The sequence below is a fragment of the Lissotriton vulgaris genome, chromosome 1_1 (assembly GCF_964263255.1).
Source record: "Lissotriton vulgaris chromosome 1_1, aLisVul1.2, whole genome shotgun sequence".
Taxonomy (NCBI): Eukaryota; Metazoa; Chordata; class Amphibia; order Caudata; family Salamandridae; genus Lissotriton; species Lissotriton vulgaris.
Window position 1 is genome coordinate 545,536,241 of NC_141685.1, and position 20,499 is coordinate 545,556,739.

Genomic DNA, 20,499 nt, shown 5'->3' on the forward strand with positions numbered 1-20,499 from the left:
AAGGTCACCCTGGCATTGTTAGATCTAAATCCTTAGTTAAGAATTTATTCTGGTGGCCCGGTTGTGATTCTCATATAGAAAAAGTTGTTAGAGACTGTACCATTTGTGCTTCTGCTGACAAAACTTTGCGTACCTGCCGTCCTCCTATGTTGGAGTGTTCTCCTCCAGAATCTACTTGGGAATCAGTTTCCGTAGACATTATGGGTCCTGTTCAGGATCAGGATGGTTCTCAGAGGTATTTAATTGTGATCATTGATTTGTTTTCTAAATGGCCTGTGGTCAAAGTTGTAGAAAGAGCAGGTACTGATTCCGTTTTAAGTTTTCTGGATGAAACTTTTGTCACTGAAGGTATTCCTTCTTGCATTCTCACCGATAATGGTGTTCAATTTTTATCAGTTAAGGCAAAAAGGTATTTTAGCAAACTTGGTATTAGACATAGGACTACGTCCCTTTACAATCCTGGTGGCAATGGTGTTGTGGAGCGTTTTAACAGGGTTTTGAAGAACACTATTCAACTTTCTATTAGTAACAATCTGGATTGGCAAACTCAGGTTGGGAAGGTTGTTTGGAACTATCGCATTACTGTGAATGATTCTACAGGTATTTCTCCTTTTGTTTTGATGAAGGGTAGGAACCCACGTTCTAAAACCATTCCCACTTGGTTATTTTCTGGTGAAATTGATCCTTACTCAAAAGAGTTAGTTAAGGCACGGTTAGTTCAAGTCCACAATAAAAGTAAAAGATATCATGATTCAAGGCATGGATCAAAGGAGGTGACAATAAATGTTGGTGACTGGGTTAGAATCAAAAAACCTTTTAAGGTACAGAAAGGTGAGTCAACCTTTTCTGAACCCTTCCAGGTTTTGGAAGTTTTGAAAAATTCTGTTAAACTTAGTAATGGGAAAGTTTGGAACTTAAGTAGAGTTGCCAGATGTAATCTTGGTTCTTCTTCCAGGGTTGATGTCCCCAATCGTTTGTGGAAACCTGAAGATTTGGAGGTTGATGACTCTAATGGTAATTTGGATTCTTCCTATAATTCTGGAGTGGTTGGTTGCCCAAGTTCGTGTGAAGTTCCAGATCATAGTTTGGTTGTCACTGGAAGCAATAACTCAGATTCTCCTAGCGATATTTCTGAGGAGTCAGTTGTCACTCCTAGGGAGGATTGTTTGGTTTCTGGTGAGGATTCTTCTCTCCGCCATTCCTCAAGGAAGAGGGTGGTTCCTTCGTGGCTTAAGGATTATATCACTAGTAACAGTTAAAAGATTATATCACTAGTAACAGTTAAGGTCTTAAGGATTATATCACTAGTAACAGTTAAAAGATTATATCACTAGTAACAGTTAAGGTCTTATCACAATTTTGTTAGTATTTGCTGTAGTTGTTTTCATTCATTATATGTTCTTTCTTTTCTTTTCTTTTTTTTTTTTATTATAGATGGGGGGATGTGTTGTGTTGCTTACTTCTGTACTGCTCCTTTAACCACACACATTCTTTCTTATGTCATTGCTGAATGTGGAACCTTGCATATGTCATCTTGATGTGCATCCTTTGTAAGAGTCAGTTATCCATTGATGCTGATCTATGCTGGATTAATTGTACTGTGCTCTTCGATTAAACAAGCTTCTACCTTAATCATCCTTGAATTCATCTTCATTTCAGAAGTGCCAAAGATGTCATCGAGTTTGGACTACGATCACTTTATGTTTCATTTATTTTTCACGATTCAAGAGGGGTTGATTTGACTGCTCACTGCAGAGTGATTTATTTGTATCTTGGCATCGTTATGTTTTACAGAACCACCCACTCTTTGTGATCGCTAATAATTAGGTCATGGTTATTACATATTTATTTTTTCATTTAGATTCTTTACTTGATTTGGTAATGAGGCATCGTTGGGGATTAGGGCAATTGTTTAGGTTTGACTATTTATAATTACTTCACTAGTGTATGATGGGAATGTTAGTTTCTGTAAGCACAGCACAGAGAATGCAGGAGGTCACGGGGTCTCAATTAAGGACTCATTGAGAAAATTTGTGTAAGGAGGTTTTAAGAATGGTTTAGGAGGGAGCGCAGAACCTGGTGTTCACGTTTTTCAGGTTAACATTACAGAAGAATGAAGACAGTAGTTGAAGCCACCGGTTACGGTAGCAAGGTAAAAGATGCACTGTTTATTGGTATAAATGAGAGAACAGCAAGGGGTGTGGGGAGAGCATTTTATCGGCATTCATTCTTTGTTTCTTGTTATGAACACTTGGGAGGGAGAGTCAATGGTGCAATGGTTCTTAGGTAACACTGTTTGATTTCAGGCAGACTGTAATGTAGGGGATTGTGGGGCAGTATTTTATGCTAAATTTGGTTTTATTTATTTAATGTGAGGGTTGAGCAAAAGGATTTAGCAGAAGGTGGCACACAGGTTATTTTGGAATCATTAAATGACCAGTAATATATGGTTTGTATTTTGTATTTTGGGGTATTTGTTTACGTGGCCCATTCTAATTTATTTCAGTAGCCCTGATGAAGAACTAATGAAGAGTTCGAAATGCATTGGGTTTCATTCTGGCTTGTTCGAAGGAATGTTGAAAGCACATGTCTATGTTTAAGCTTGGGCAACATATGTCATTTGAAAATGCGAATTAACACATTCTCGTTTCGTCTGGCTGTCTCTGGAGTGACTAAATAATCGTTGAAGCATATGAATTACAAAGATGGGATACATTTACTGGATTATTATGGTTTAATTTGGGTTAAAATGTGAAAGTATGGTTCAATTATGAGGAGTGTTTCCTCATTTCAGCAGTGCAGCAGCTGGGGACGCAAATGCCGCCTATATATATATATATATATATATATATATATATATATATATATATATATATATATATATATATATATATATATATATATATATATATATATATATATATATATATATATATATATATATATATATATATATATGTGTGTAAAAGTGGCATATATATATATGTAAAAGTGGCATTTACAGAATTGTGGCTTCCAATCCGACTTTACCATTGTTATGTTATGTTATGTTAATAACCACTTATAGAGCGCATGTACACCCTTAGGTTTCATGGCCCTGAGACAGAGGGAAGTAACCCAAGATTCCTAGGCATAGGCTTGCTTAAACAGCCAAGTCTTCAGGGCCTTTCTGAAGACCATGAGATTGTCACAGCTCCTGAGTAACAAGGGAAGGGAGTTCCAGAAGGTGGAGGCCAAATAGGAGAAGCCGCTGCCTCCTTGCCGTTTCCATTTGAATGATGGCATTGTTACCAGGTGGAGGTGGGCAGAGCGTAGGTTACGCTGGGGTTCGTATTTAATGATCATGTTTTTGACAAATCTGGGGCCGTTACCATGCAGAGTCTTAAAAACTAGGCATCCCGTCTTAAAGGCAGCCCTTTGAGCCATTGGTAACCAGTGGAGTTTTGACAGTCCCAGTCTCGCTGACTGCCACGTTGGTTGTTTCCAGGTGAGTCTAGCTGCCTGATTTTGAACTATCTGGAGTCGTTTTAGCAAACCCAGTGGCAGGCCGAGGTATAAAGCGTTCGAAAAATCCAGACGCGAGAGTACCAGGGCTATCACCGCCTGTATGAGGGCTGAGTGTGTCAGCAAGTGGGCAATTTTTTGAATTTTCCGTAGTTGGAAAAAACTAGAGGAAACAACTGCACCTACCTGAACTTTAAACGATAGGTCAGCATTTAGGATGACCTCAAGGCTTTTGACTGAGGGGGAAGCAGTAGGGGGAGATCCCAAATCCGCCGGCCAATAGTGATGGCTACAAGTGATCTCACTCTTCCCAGACAGTGCTAATTCCATCTTGCCTGGGTTGAGCTTCAAGTGGTTCAGGTCCATCCAACGCTATATGTGAGACATGGTCGCCCGGAACTCTGCCGCTGAGTCTGGGGAGCTCAGTGGTATTATCAGCTGAAGATTATCAGCATAGTTGAAAATGGTGATCTTGCTGTGTTTTAGAGAGTGTATCAAGGGTCTGAGGTATAAATTAAACAGCAACGGTGAAAGAGATGACCCCTGAGGAACCCCACAGGGGAAAGTGAGTTTCGGGGCAGTGAAAGTGCCAAGCCTGACTGATTGCGTCCGGTCAGTAAGGAAGGACTCTATCCATCTTAATGCGGGTCACCTGAGGCCAGCCTGCTTGACATGGTTCAACAGGATGTTGTGGTCGACCATGTCGAACGCGGCCGACAAATCCAGGAGCACCAGGGCCTGGTGGTTACCCTTATCAGCGTTTGCTCTGAGAGTATCCAGGACTGCGAGGATCACCGCCAGAGTTGAGTGTGCTGGACGAAAGCCGGCTTGATTAAATTCAAGGTCGTCAGAGTGTTCGATGAAATTCGAGAAACATCTCGACACATGAGCCTCCAGTATTTTGGCCATGAAGGGCAGTCTCTGCAAAATGCGGCAGCCAGACTCCTTTTGAGGTTACACAGAGGTGAGCCAATGTCAGCAAGAATTAGATCACTGCATTGGCTGCCCATTAGGCAGCGAATCGAATTTAAATCTTTAACCGTAGTCTATAAGGCCATAAATGGAGGGAGCGCAGAGGAACTTCAAAAATTGTTTACATCATATGTCCCCACGCGGGCTCTTAGATCGGCCAGGCAAGGTTTTGTAGAAGTCGTGAAGAATAAACGAGCCAGATGGGGTGGCCGAGCGATTACACACTGTGCCGCCAAACTCTGGAACAAATTGCCTCTGTCCCTGAGACATCAGCCGATTCTTCGATGTTTCAGAAAGAACTTAAAGTCAAAGTCAAAGTCAAAGTCAAAGAATTTATATAGCGCACTACATACCCAGAGGGTCTCAAGGCGCTTAGGGAGGGGAGGAGGATTACTTGTCAAATATCCACATTTTAAGTTGCTTTCTGAATGCTAGGTGGTTCTGGGTAAGGCGAAGGTAAGTGGGGAGTGAGTTCCATGTTTTAGCTGCCAGGTATGAGAAGGATCTACCTCCCATGGTGGTCTTGTTGATGCGCGGTACAGTGGCGAGGGCTTGGCTGGAAGAACGTAGTTGGCGGGAGGAGGTGTAGAAGGACAGTCGTGAGTTGAGGCATTCTGGTCCGATATCGTAGAGTGATTTGTGTGCGTGGGTTAGAAGTCGGAAAGTGATCCTCTTATTGACGGGTAGCCAGTGGAGGTTTTTCAGGTGACCAGAGATGTGTTCGTTACGCGGGATGTCTAATATGATCCTGGCTGAGGCGTTTTGGATTCGTTGGAGTTTTTCTGGAGTTTAGCGGTAGTACCTGCGTAGAGGGTGTTTCCGTAGTCCAGTCGGCTCGTGACCAGAGCATGGGTGACTGTTTTTCTGGTTTCGGTGGGGATCCAGCGAAATGTTTTTTTGAGCATGCGAAGAATGTTGAAGCAGGATGAGGAGGCGGCGCTGACTTGTCTGTTCATTGAAAGTGAAGAATCCAGGATAACGCCTAGGTTCCGTGCGTGGTCTGTCGGGATGGGTGCTTTTCCAAGGGCTTCCGGCCACCAAGAGTCGTCCCATGCAGAGGGGGATGTACCTAAGATGAGGACTTCTGTTTTATCTGAGTTCAGTTTCAGACGGCTGTGTTTCATCCATTCGGCAACTTCTTTAATTCCTTCGTGTAGGTTAGTTTTGGCGGTGCTGGGGTCATTGGTGAGAGAAAGGATCAGTTGAGTGTCATCCGCGTAAGAGATGATGTTGAGGTTGTGTTGGCGGGCGATGGCCGCGAGGGGGCTCATGTATACGTTGAAGAGGGTGGGACTGAGTGAGGATCCTTGTGGTACGCCACAGATGACTTCAGTGGCCTCGGACTTGAATGGTGGAAGGCGGACTCTCTGGGTTCTTCCGGTGAGGAACGAGGTGATCCATTCAAGTGCTTTTCCGTGTATTCCGATGTTTCTGAGGCGTTGTAAAAGGGTGCTGTGGCAGACTGTGTCGAAGGCTGCAGAGAGGTCGAGGAGGATGAGGGCGACTGTGTCTCCATTGTCCAGTAGAGTTCGAATGTCGTCTGTTGCTGCGATGAGGGCGGTCTCAGTGCTGTGTTTTGCTCGGAAGCCAGACTGTGAGGAGTCGAGGGATTTGTTGGCTTCGAGGAAGGCGGCTAGCTGGTTGTTAACAGCTTTCTCGATGACTTTGGCCGGGAAAGGAAGGAGCGAGATGGGGCGGTAATTTTTGAGATCGGTGGGGTCCGCTGTGGGTTTTTTCAGAAGGGCGGTGAGTTCAGCGTGTTTCCAGCTTTCCGGGAAGGTGGCGGAGTTGAAGGAGCAGTTGATGACGTCTCGGAGGTGCGGTGCTATGACGGAGTCTGCTTTGTTGAAGATGTGGTGAGGACATGGGTCTGTGGGGGATCCTGAGTGGATGGAGTTCATCAGGCGGATGGTGTCCTCAGTGGAGATTGGGTTCCAGTCGTTAAGGGTGTTCAAGGGGGGAGAATGTTCAGCATATGGTTGGGTGGGTTGGTCTCCAGGTTGGTTGTCGAAGCTGTTGTGGATGTCTGCAATTTTGTTGTGGAAGAATAAAGCCAGGGAGTCGCAGAGGGCTTGAGAGGGGGTGATGTCGTTGGAGTTGGCCGAGGGATTGGTAAATTCCTTGACGATGTTGAAAAGTTCCTTGCTGTTGTGAGCGTTGTTGTCTAGTCGATCCTTGAATGCTGATTTCTTGGCCTTTCGGATTAGTTGGTGGTGTGTGCGGGTGGCGTTTTTGAAGGCGTCCTTGGTGCTAGTGGTTGGGTCTTTTTTCCAGGCCTTTTCAAGGGAGCGGCAGAGTTTCTTGGACTTCTTAAGATCATCGTTGAACCATGAGGCCTTCTTGCTGCCAGGTTTGCTTTGACATTTTTTCAGTGGTGCTAGGATGTCGGCGCTGTTGGATAACCATAGGGTGAAGTTGGTGGCGGCTTGGTCTGGGTTAGAAGGGTGGGCTGGGGTGTTTAGAAGGAGCGATGAGGAGATCTGGTCGATGGTGATTTTGTTCCAGTTTCTTTGCAGAGTTGGTTGGGGGTGGTTGATGGGTTTCGGCTTGTTGTAGGTGAAGTGAACGCAGCTGTGGTCAGTCCAGAGGAGATCCGTAGTGTGGCTGAAGGAGACATGGTTGCTGGAGGTGAAGATAGGGTCGAGTGTGTGACCTGCGATGTGGGTGGGGGAAGTGACCAGTTGTTTAAGTCCGAGGTTGGCGAGGTTGTTCAAGAGGGTGGTGGTGTTGCGGTCGTTGTTCTTTTCAAGGTGAAAGTTGAGGTCTCCCAGAAGGATGTAATCTTTGGAGGGGAGCGCGTGTGGAGTGATGAAGTCCGTGATGTCTTCACTGAATTTTGCGCGGGGTCCTGGTGGTCTGTAGAGGAGGGTGCCTCTGAGTGTGGTCTTGGGGTCGATGTGGATCTGGAAGTGAAGGTGTTCAGAGTTGGCGAGATTGACGTCAGAGCTGGTTGAGATGTGGATAGATTTTTTATGGACGATCGCGATTCCTCCTCCTGTGTGGCCGGTACGGTCCTTGCGTGTGATCTTATATTCTTCAGGGATGGCAATGGTGATGTCTGGGGCGGAGGAAGCGTTCATCCATGTTTCTGTTAGGAAGGCGACGTCTGGAGAGATGGTGTCTAGTAGATTCCATAGGTCAATGGCGTGCCTGTGGACCGATCGGGTGTTGAGAAGGATGCATTGTAGGTGGTTGGTGTCGGGAATCTGAGGTGTGATCGTAGCGGAGTTGGTGACGGTACCGATGAATTTGCAGGAGTAGCATGAGAATGGACCATGGGTGTGTCCAGGAGCGGCTTGGACGCAGTTGGGGGAACGGCTGGGGTTGAGGGCTAGGAGGGTGGTGGCATCGTAGGTAATGCGGGAGGGCTGGGCAGCGCGAGGGGCAGGGGGTCTGGCGCTGGGCGCGGTCCAGGCGCGGACGGGCGTAGACGGGCTTACCTTTGGCGCACCTTCGGCGCGGATTGGGCGCGGTCGCTGCGCGTGAACGCTGCGCGCGGGAAGAACTGTCATATATGGATAGTGGGGGGGGAGGGGCGAGGGCGGCTCAGCTGGGAGGCGGGGCGGGCTCCAGAGGGCGACCACAACAAACAAACAAAATGGAGGCGGAGGGGTCAGCAGAGCGGAGCGCTTGTGGAGAAACGCGCAATACCAGTTACAGTAGCAATAGCGCTTTAAATATGCTAAAAGAGTAAAGCGGCAAGCAGGGCAGACTGCAGGCAACAATTAGGAGGCAGTAAATAAAGTAAATGCGGAGCAACGATACCACAGGTCACCAGGGGAGCAGGGGAGCGACCACTCAGCTCGAGAGCGAAGCGAGTCACAGCGCGTTCAGGTAACGGAGCGCTGTTTGTACTTAGTGGGAGGGCGGCTCAGCTGGGAGGCGGGGCGGGCTCCAGAGGGCGACCACAACAAACAAACAAAATGGAGGCGGAGGGGTCAGCAGAGCGGAGCGCTTGTGGAGAAACGCGCAATACCAGTTACAGTAGCAATAGCGCTTTAAATATGCTAAAAGAGTAAAGCGGCAAGCAGGGCAGACTGCAGGCAACAATTAGGAGGCAGTAAATAAAGTAAATGCGGAGCAACGATACCACAGGTCACCAGGGGAGCAGGGGATTGTCCCAGCCTTTTCTCCTTCTACCCCTACATCCCAGCGCCAAGACGCCTCGGCATTCGAGCGCTTTACAAGTATCCAAACATAAAACATAAAAAAGGGAAATAGGGCGATAATTAGAGGGGTCAGTGGGGTCTACAACAGGATTTTTTATAAGGGGAAAGACCATAGCGTTCTTAAATGCGCTGGAGACCTTGCCTTGAGCGAGAGATTCGTTAAGGAAGGAGAGTATGCTCTGAGGTAGGGCCGAAAATACATCTTTCATAACGTGTGGTGGACAGCTGTCGTTGGGAGACCCTGAGTTGACACGGGAAAAAAGCTCAAAGTGTTTTAGGGCAGATAGATGGAAGGGCATCTACAGTAAGTTGATTATTACAGATGTCATCCAGTGGTTCCCGACTGGAAGGATTAGGGAGGCAGTCTTTGATTAATTGTTCACCGAATTACAGAGCTCCTGAGTAGGGGTCTGAATAGGTGTGGTTCTCTCACTATTGCATAGATTGTTCACTATTTAAAAAATTTCCTTGGATTTCTTTTGCGAGTTTAATATTTTAGTAGAGAAATATGCCGCTTTACTATTCAGAATAGTTTTTTATATTCCCTACGAGCTGTGGAGAAATCCGCCTTGTCTTTTATGGTATAATTTAATGTCCATTTCCTTTCTTTTTGGCACAATTCAAGTTATTGCTTTTTGAGGTCAGAGGTAAACCATATATGGGTGTCCGGGCAACGTGCGCGGGAGAATGTAACGGGAGGGTCTTGAGTATCGCTAGCCGCTGATAGCCACTCCGTAATTTTTCCTTCCATAATGTTAACATCCGAGCAGAAGATAGGTAGAGTATTCTTCAAAGTATCGACGAAAGCCAGTGTATTCAAGGATTTCCATCCCGGGGCAGAGACTTAGTGTAGCCGTTAATGGTGGTTGTAAACTGGATCAAATGATGGTCAGACCATATACAAGGCGCTATGGTGGGCGTCGAGAGTGTGAGATTATGGGACCAAACTTGGTCCAGAATGTGTCCCTTTTCGTGAGTGGGGGAGTGTATATGTTGGACCATGTTCAGGTTCAGGAGGAACTCGGAGAGTTCGAATGCCTGGGGTCCTCCTGCAATGTTGTTGAGCCAGTAGTTCAGGTCACCAATTAGAAGAACTTTAGCAAAGTTTACCACTAGAGAGGTCATCTGTTCACCCAGGGAGATAGGAAAAGTGGGCATGGCTTGGGGGGGGACGATAAATCAGCTCGAGTGCCAGAGAGGCTGTATCCGTGTCGAGTTTGACGACTAAATTCTCAACCTCCGTAAAGACAAGGGAGGATAAAGTAACAAACTTAAGGTTTTTGTGAATAATTGCTGCCACCCCGCCTCCCATTTTTCCCGGAGGACGGTTGGCCGATAGGATGTAATAGTCTGAGGGAAGTGATACTAGGATATCAGGTAGTGAGTCCTGGGTTAGCCATCTTTCAGTGATTAGTAAGATATCAGGTTTATCCGAAGTGAGTAACAAGAAAATATCAAGTTGATGTTTTACCATAGAGCGTGTGTTAAAGTAAAAACAGTGGAGATTCAGTTGCGGGTTCTTGATGGGGTTGACAACAACAGGGGGTCAGGACTGAAATCAGCAGGAAAGTGCTCTGATTGAAGCATAGAAATCCCATTGATGGAGATGCGTGATGGGTGTTAGAGTCCAAAGGAGGGCAGAGGTGTACCGGAGGCCTTAGTGATTTTAGTTCCGAATTTTGGCCATAGTCTGTGGCCCCTGGACTCGGCCAGGCGCAGACGGGCTTGCCTTTGGCAGGTCTTCAGTGCGCCGGCGGCACACCCGCTGCGAGCGTCCGCTGCGCGTTAGCGCCATGGTGTGATTTATATAGCACATTTCTGATGGAGCACTAGAGCGTCACCCTGCCACAATGGCCGCTCTAAGGTGCTCACCAGGAAGTGGATACTAGTGTGCCTCCCTCCACACAAACAGCACGAAATTGCTGCGGTGGACCGGGGAGAACAACAGAGCAGAAGCAAAACAGGTAAGATGCAAGTTTGTCAAGTGCCGTAATTTAAAAAAGTTACAAAACAAGATAGCATTAAATTCACAATGCGGAGCTAACGCGAGGTAATTTTAGCTTGCTGTCCTCTGCGCGTCGGCCCCGAACTGAGCTTTAATACCCTGCTACTGATGGAGCACTAGAGCGACACCCTGCCACAATGGCCGCTCTAACGTGCTCACCCGAAGTGGATCCTAGTGTGCCTCCCTCCACACAAACAGCACGAAATTGCTGCGGTGGACCGGGGAGAACAACAGAGCAGAAGCAAAACAGGTAAGATGCAAGTTTGTCAAGTGCCGTAATTTTAAAAAGTTAAAAAACAAGATAGCATTAAATTCACAATGCAGAGCTAGCGCGAGGTAATTTTAGCTTACTGTCCTCTGCGCGTCGGCCCCGAACTGAGCTTTAATACCCTGCTACTGATGGAGCCCTAGAGTGTCACCCTGCCACAATGGATGCTCTAACGTGCTCACCAGGAAGTGGATACTAGTGTGCCTCCCTCCACACAAACAGCACGAAATAGCTGCGGTGGACCGGGGAGAACAACAGAGCAGAAGCAAAACAGGTAAGATGCAAGTTTGTCAAGTGCCGTAATTTTAAAAAGTTAAAAAACAAGACAGCATTAAATTCACAATGCGGAGCTAGCGCGAGGTAATGTCCATTACGTTTATTACAATTCTTAAGAGACAAGACATGCCATTCTACTGGTTCCCAAACAAAAGTTGCCTCTTATTAAATGTAATAAGGTACCTGTATGTTATTCTAGGGGTTAGGTATGCCTTAAATAGTGAAAAACGAATTTATGAGTTTTTCACTACCAAGACAAGTAAAACTTAAAAGTAAATGTCCAAGTTTTTAAATACACTGCACTCTACCTTAAGCGCTGTGTGAGGCCTACTTTGGGGTGAATTGTATGTATGAAAAAGTGAGTTTTTTAACCTGGCAACAAGTTTATTTTGCAGGGTCGTATTGGCAGTTTAAAACTGCACACAGGCTGTAATGGCAGACCGGAGACATGTTTTAAAGGGCTTCTTAAGTGGATGATGCAGTAAGTGCTGCAGGTCTACAAGTACCACATTACTAGTGACTTATGAGTAAATTAAATGTGTCAATTGGTTGTAAGACAGTTTTACCATGTTTAAAGGAGAGAGCACAAGCACGTTAGCATTGGTTAGCAGCTGTAAAGTGCACAGAGTCCTATGGCCAACAAAAACGGATTTCAGAAAACAGGAGGGGAGAAAGCAAAAGTAACATAAATGGGAATTTCATTGAAGGGATGGCCCTAAAGTAGTGTAATAAAGACAGGGCATGACTGCTGAATCTATGCCAGTCTACCCCTCTTGAAGTTATGCACTCAACCCCTCTTGGGGCTGGGAGCTTGGTGTTTCCAAGTGCAGTTGTTGTTATGTTGTGTCTTGGCTTGTTCTTGCCTGGCCCCGGGGGAGTGAGGTCTGTTCATGTTAACAAGTGGCTCCTATGACTAAAGTTTTGAATCTACGGGCTATGTGGGACAGTGCCTTTACTGTCAAAGAATCATGTCATTGCAAGATTCCTGAATTCAAATTCCTGACCTGAAATGTGTGGGGCAAGCTAGACAAAACTCAGACAGTTCATGCATAGATCGCTCCATAAGCAGGGCACATACTTTGCACTGTTGCAGGCAACACACCTTACGAAACCAGAACTTGGGAAAACAGGAAGGAAACTGAGAGCACATTTAGAGCACGGTGTACTTTTGTTTAAAGCAGGAGTGACACTTACCTGGCCAAACCAGGTGTTTCATTAATTTGCAAAGACCCAGAATAGATATGCAAGGTAAGTGCATGCTTCTGGAAGAATGCCTGGAGGGCAAACCATTAGTTATCCTGAACATATATGCCTCCCAACACCTGTCAGATTATGGGCCTGATTCATACTTTGAGGAATGGGATACTCTGCCTCAAAACGTGACAGATATACCATCTGCCATATTGCAATTGCATTATATCCTATGACGGGATATCCGTACTATGAGGCCTATTAGGATGGAGGATGGACCTGCGTCCGTCCGTCACCCCCGAGGTGGAGGGACCGTCCGTAGGGGCAGCGGCGGTCCCTCCGTTGGAAATAGACACCGCCACCATATTTGCGTACACCCACCGCGGATCAGCGGCGGACGGACTTGCCGTCCGCTGCTGATCCCAACGCCATCGTAATGTGGCAGTTGGTGTTTTCCCTCACCAAGGTGGTGAATCCGCATCTTCCAGCCCGGCGGTGACTTCCGCCGGCCCGGAATATGCAGATTCACCGCAATCCTAATCGGCCCCAATATTTGTGACAGAGTATTCCATCCGCCAAAGTATAAATTAGGCCCTAAGTTCATAGCTAGTCCCACTCCCCTTTTGGCTTTGACCATACATTTGCCAGAGGTATTGGGAGGAGAGTATTTTGTGGTGGATGAGGCATTGTAAAGATCTAGCTCTCCCTGAGAAGGACAACACCCTGCAAAATTGCAGTAGTATTGCAAAGGTTAATAGAGAACTGACAACCATTAGATAGTTGATAAAATGACACCATACATCAAGCAGTACACTTACTTTGCGGCTCTATATGACTTATTCACTAGACTGGACATGTTTCTTTGCTCCTATACCTGAGAGGCAAACTTAAACACACTAGTAAATTGACATCTAAAGAACTACTCCTACACCTTAGGGTGTAATGTCTCTTTTGTTATTTAGCCATGTCCAAGTGGAGATGTAGATGTAGGTGAAGACTTACGTCTCCACCCCCTCCAAGGACGGGGTGGAGATGGAATTGAACTGAACTTGAACTGAATTTATAAGACTAAAGTAACTATTATTAACTTTTCACCTGCTGATGGGGCTCACCACCGCCAGTGCAATGCTCTCTCTGTAGGAAAGTTTAAGGGAAATTAATTAAGTTTATTTTAATGTAAAATATAAATGTACAAAAAAAGTAAAATAATTAACCTGGAATGTAAAAATAAATTACATTTCTATTAAATTATAAAAATAATTTAAATATATTCATTTAAATTCATTAACTTAATGTATAACTATTAATTTTTTATTTTAAGTTAAATATTTGTATATAGAGTCCATAATTAAATTTTTAAAAATGAATAATTTCACCTAATTTTTTTATCACAAAAATATATATATATATATATATTGTCCCCAGATGTGCCCAAAAGCATGAGGACGCACACAGCAGCAGCATTTTCATGCAAACGTTTTTATTTAGGGGAACCGGCAAAAGTGTCCTGAATTCTTTCATGCCCGACCGGTTTCGGAGCCCCCTGCTCCTTAATCATGGGCGTGGTGTAGCTGGCGTCTGCAGGTGAGTGATTCCAAGCAGTTTACAGGGTTGCATGCTGATAGGTTTTAACCCCCTGGTGGGTTGCTCCAGTGCACGAGTTCTTGCAAGCATCCCTGGTTTTTGTTTTGGGTGATTGTTTTCATTTCTTGGTTTTCTTTGGTATTCTCAGGATGTTCTCTGACGCACTTCCCCGTTTCTAGTCACCTGATGGTGGCGCCATGTTGGGGGAAGTGCGAAAAGCTCTGCTAGGTAGTAGGTTTCTGTGGAGCAAACTAGCTGCTCACTGTTAAGGAATGGGACGGGAAGACCGGGACTCGGAGTAATGAATATTACTGGTGAGTAACCGGGCATTACTATCACCACTAACATTGGGGAGAGTGCCTAAAAGTAGAAAAAGTTGTGGTCAGATTCACTATTCTAACTTCAGGCTACTAAATATAAGGTACATGAATAAATTTGGGAGGAGGGTGGGTGTCAGATTTACTACTGCAGGTCCAGTCCCAGTAACACTGGGTAAGTGCATAAAATTGGGGAGGTCAGATTTACTGTTACTATTTAAGTCCCACGAATACTGGGGAAAGTGAATATAAATTCAAATTCCAAACCGACTAACATTGGGGAAAGGGTATAACATTGGGAAATCATATTTACTATACTAACACTAGTTTCACTAATATTGGGGCAAGGGCATAACATTGTGGAGGATGGTAGATATATTATTCTAACTCCATCTGCACTAAGATTGAGGAAAGTGTATTAAATTGGGAGGTCAGATTTGCTATTCAAATTCCAAACCCACTAATATTTGGGAAAGGGTATAAGATTGGGAAGTCATATTTACTATACTAACACTAGTCTCACTAATATTGGGGCAAGGGCATAAAATTGTGGAGGAGGGTAGGTATTTTATTCGAACTCCAGACCAATTAACATTGGAAAAGTGCTTAGAATTGAGGTAGGAGTGAAATGTGCTGTTCTAAAACCAGTCCAACTAACGTATGGGAAAGTGCATAAAAATGGTGGGGTTACTGCTAAGAATTGGAGGGAAAGGTGGTCAGATTTACTATTTTAACTCCAGTCCCACTAACACTAAGGAAAGTGCATACAATAGAGGTGGTCAGGCTTACTATTCTAATTCCATACTCACTAGCATTGGGGCATGTACAGATATGTTGAAGGAGGGTATGAGACATCAGATTTACTATTTTAACTCTAGTCCCACTACGACTGGGGAAAGCGCATGAAATTAGGGTGTGTCACATTAACTAGCCTAACTCTAGTCCTAAAGCATTATTTTAAAGTGCATGAATTGAGTATTAAATATCTTTACTAATGTAATTCTAATAACATTAGGGGAAAGTGTAATTATTTTACAGAGGCGTGGCTTAGCCGCGATCGAGAATGGCTGCAAGTGGAGTGAGCGCCGTAAAACCTAGGAGCTGACCTCACAATCCGTCCAAAATCCAGACCAGCAGATTTCTTCCAAGAAAGGAGATCACTTCGGGATGAACCAGAGACCATTCTGATGATCTCCGAGAAAAGAAACATCTCCGAGAAAGGAAACATCTCCGATGGCGGCTTGATTCTGTCTCTCTGTCAATTGCGGAGACAAAATGCAACAATTCTGGAGTTCAGGTGGCTGTTGGGGCACTGCTCCTGAGGGTGACAGTGTCGTAAGGAATATCACCTGTAATTTCGCCGATGAGAAATGCTTGAATGCTCAAAATAGAGAAAACTTCTTATGGGGTAACCCAGTATCCCATCAGAACCTGGGCAATTCAGTGATATCAACAATGGTCCTGTCGGGTTTATGCAGAATTGCTTCAAATACTGTGTATATCTCAAAACATTTTTCCTGATGACATAATCGTAATACTTATTATGACTCAAGATTAAATCATTATGTGCAAACCAAACAAAGGAAGGGTCAGAACATGTCTTTTATTCCATGAATTATTACGCATTCATGATTTATCTTTTTGTTTTTAACTCACTCCTTAGATTATGCATAGAAATTATTTACAGGTACGGCGCATCGATTCAAATAAGTGCAAATTGTGACATAAAGTGAAATATTGTGACTAGGTGACAAAAAGTGACTTATGTACATGTGAATGGGAAGTTTTGGGGGCAGGAAACAACAACTAGAAAGCCAATCTCTCATTCACAAATTCTCAAATCCAACACGCTATATTGGTTAGCTATGCTACGCCGGATTTGGATGATTGGTCCTTAGGGTATTTTGTCGACGTTTCGACCCTTTTGACGCCTTAGTTGTGGGTCTTGGCGGGTCTTCTTCAGGACGGGGACAGGGGAAGTGATATCGCGCCAGTTACTTTGACACCAGCCTGGGTCCCTTCTTTGATTAGACACCATGGAGCGGTGCTGGTTGGGAACTCCTCTTCTGAGCTGTTTAATCAATTGAGATCGGGCATCTGCCTCTCATACTGAAACAATCCTGTTGTTTTGGGCGTTCCTTTTTATTTTGTGTCAATCTGTTGACTATTTCTGATAATCATCAGGTTGCCTCCATAAGTTTTAGGGGGTCCCTCAATATCTTATTCGTGATGCGACTGCTTCTCCTTTAAATATTTTTCGCAATCATGGCATAGGTTCTTGAAGTTCATTCTGGAATTCCAGTATGAACTACTAGAACCTATGCCATGATTGCAAAAAATATTTAAAGGAGAAGCAGTCGCATCACGAATAAGTATTGAGGGAACTCCTAAAACTTATGGAGTAGTTCATACTGGAATTCCAGTATGAACTACTAGAACCTATGCCATGATTGTGAAAAATATTTAAAGGAGAAGCAGTCGCATCACAAATAAGATATTGAGGGACCTCCTAAAACTTATGGAGGCAACCTGATGATTATCAGAAATAGTCAACAGATTGACACGAAATAAAAAGGAACGCCCAAAACAACAGGATTGTTTCAGTATGAGAGGCAGATGCCTGATCTCAATTGATTAAACAGCTCAGAAGAGGAGTTCCCAACCAGCACCGCTCCATGGTGTCTAATCAAAGAAGGGACCCAGGCTGGTGTCACAGTAACTGGCACGATATCACTTCCCCTGTCCCCGTCCTGAAGAAGACCCGCCAAGACTAAGGCGTCAAAAGGGTCGAAACGTCGACAAAATACCCTAAGGACCAATCATCCAAATCCGGCATAGCATAGCTAACCAATATAGCGTGTTGGATTTGAGAATTTGTGAATGAGAGATTGGCTTTCTAGTTGTTGTTTCCCGCCCCCAAAACTTCCCATTCACATGTACATAAGTCACTTTTTGTCACCTAGTCACAATATTTCACTTTATGTCACAATTTGCACTTATTTGAATCGATGCGCCGTACCTGTAAATAATTTCTATGCATAATCTAAGGAGTCAGTTAAAAACAAAAAGATAAATCATGAATGAGTAATAATTCATGGAATAAAAAATATGTTCTGACCCTTCCTTTGTTTGGTTTGCACATAATGATTTAATCTTGAGTTATAATAAGTATTACGATTATGTCATCAGAAAAAATGTTTTGAGATATACACAGTATTTGAAGCAATTCTGCATACACACGAATGCTCAAAATGGCGGATCACAAACAACTTCTAATACTGAGGTCTTGCGCTACCAACGAGGATACTGAATGCCCTATAATGCACCCAACTCATGCGGTATTGATTGAACCCTAATCCCAACAAGGTTTTTGCACCTTTTAACCGCGTTTTGTCCCTTGCAGTGATTTTTTGTTCCTTGAACTTAGCCTGGCGTCTAACGGAGGCTACGGTGGTGATCCAGAATGTACGTGAGGCGACTGATTGAACATTGTTGTAGATACAGAGTGACCTGTCTGTGAGGTGCGTTTTATAGCGGGCCATCTGCAGCTTCCTCACGAATGCTGACGAACAGTGCCTGACTCTACAATGGCGGCCATGTGAGGACGACGAAGTGAGCATTTATCCCCTGTGAGGTTGCCGAGCGGGACAGTGTTGATGCAGGGCCAGTTCTACATGTGAAGTGGCTCTGTATGAGACCTATTTTGCCTCCATGGCGATCGTTGTTCGTATGCAGTGTAATTATAACGGTGCTAAAGAAGAGGTGTTGTGAGCTTGCCTGATTGCCCTCCCATACATTGGTTTCTGGATGCTCTCCGGTCTTGATCTACAATGAGGCTCTTTAACTGCTACAATTCCATACTACCGCTTTCTCTCACTTGCGGTGATTCTTTGCTGATTATTCTTTAGATGCGTCTAATTTCAGACAAGTATTGGTTTTTGGTGAAATACCGGTGATTATCAGGATTGTTATTTTGCACAGAGATACTGATTTTGTGATGACTCATATTGCCTGTGTTCTGACCTTAAGACATCGCCAGTTGTAACCATACAACCGTTGAAACCTACACTGGACATCTATGGCGCCCCCTGCTCTATCCTGCTACATAGCCCTGCAGCTTAGCCCCCTGCGAGTAGGAAAAGCTGCTTTCGCAGAGACCTGCTTCCCGCGGCAACGGCCAGAGGGGAGGGGCCTGGGATCGTTGCTGAGGTTACCTGAGGGACTGGGACATCTGAGGGATACTCGGGACCCCCCCGAGTGGGGCGCGTGTCCTGTCAACTTCCCCTTCACCCGACGGCTGCTATCTGAATAACAAAGCTGAGAGAGTCCAATGGGCATGCAGCTCGCGGACGGATGCGCTACAGGGACTGACACAGAAGAACCCCCAGTCCGGGAGACCCTGCTACAACGAGTGCCTCTTTCTTCCAACCCAACTCCCTAAAATGGCCCTCCATAGGTATGCCCTTGTCCAAATCACTCCTACTCCCCTTGTTAGGGATGGATCCAGCATCTTTGCCCTGAAGCTCCAGAGAGTCTGTCACTGAGAGTCTTGTCACTGTGGACTCTGAGAGAGTCCACAGTGACAAGAGTGTCACACATAGTGGTCTGGGATTGATCCATTTTCCAGTGGGAACCGTATCCTACCCTGCCGGTCATCAGACACTATATTCACATCGGGTTTTCAACCCCCCTCCACGCACCTCTTCCCTCCTTCAGTCTTCTGAGTGTGCCCGTGACCAAAGCACTCCTCTTCCCTTGTTGGGGCGGGATCCAGCATCTATGCCTGGGAGTGTCAGCGACGCTGCTGACAGAGTCCACCGTGTCAAGGGAATCACACATAAAGGAGGACTGGGAATGACCCCTTTACCGCGAGAAACCATTTCCCACCCAGCCGGACGTCAGACACAGTTACTTCCTCGTCTCCATGCTGTGTTCTACCCCCTTCCCCACCTCTTCCCTCCTTCACTCTTTGCTTACCTTCCCTATTCCTTTCCTCTCTCCCCTGAATTTCTCTCCCCCTGCCTGCTATGTTTATCCTTATTCTTATGCCTATGCTCTGCTTAATTTCCCTCCCCGTTAGCCTTTTACATTCCCCCCTACCCTTCTACACGCCTTGAACCAACAGATGTAACCTGTAAAGTATTTACCTTCTGTAACATTCAAGCCCTATTCTCAAAGTTAATGGGCAGTTTCTCTCAGAATTAATCTCTTATCACATTTTATGCTACTGAACCACATCTTCAATCAACAAATTAAATAATCAATTCCAATTCATTCTTGTGAGCATTCCTCAGGCAATGCATTATGGTACCTATAGTTTATTATCCAAAAATCAGCAAATTAAAAATTAAAATAAAACCAGCTTATTGTTAGGAATATCCCAGAAAATTACGGGATAAATTTGCTGTCATGGAGATGTGTTTCAATTAACGCAGTATAGGTGTTTTCACATATTGTACCACCCTATGGCACCCTTTTGTTGCTTTGTATTATCATTTTGCTCTTAGTAAGCTTCATACAGAGCTTTCTGGTGTCACCTTCTGGCCCACTAGTGAGCATAGTGCATGCATTGTTTTCTAATACATATAGAGCCTCATTTATAAATGGGCTACATCGCTGTACGCCATTTACAAGGTGACGCATGTGTGCACAAGCATCCTGTTAGAATTGGGGGTCTCTGGTTGGCACAGGTATGCACTTGTGACAAACAGGGACCCTCTCCTCTAGTGAGGGCAAGCGAACCACTCCTTAGAATAACCCCTGCTCACCCTTTAGGTTGCGTGGCGCGAGCAGACAAGGCTAATTCTCAGGGCGCTACAGTTAGTTAAGCATTTATGACGACATACAGTAAACAATACTGACCCTCCACAAATGGACACTGGGCGTTATTTTTGTATAAAAAATACGTAGCTTTATGTAAAAATATGAAACTTCTGCAATTTTATCACAATACCAAATAACGATATATATAAATAGGGCCACAGTATGATGGAGTGAATAGTAACCTTTACCAATGTTTGTTTGGTGATGCGACCCCTAGATCAGCGTACGTAGACAGGGAAAACAGAAAGTTGCGGACCCTGGATCCGATTGAGTACACTATCCCGGGGGGCAAAGTTCCGAGGTGTTTCAGGCGCGACCTGGGATGAGGGCGAACTCGAGACGGGGCCAGCGGTTCTCCTGGGTGCTGTCCGGCTCGGGTCCCCCTCGAGG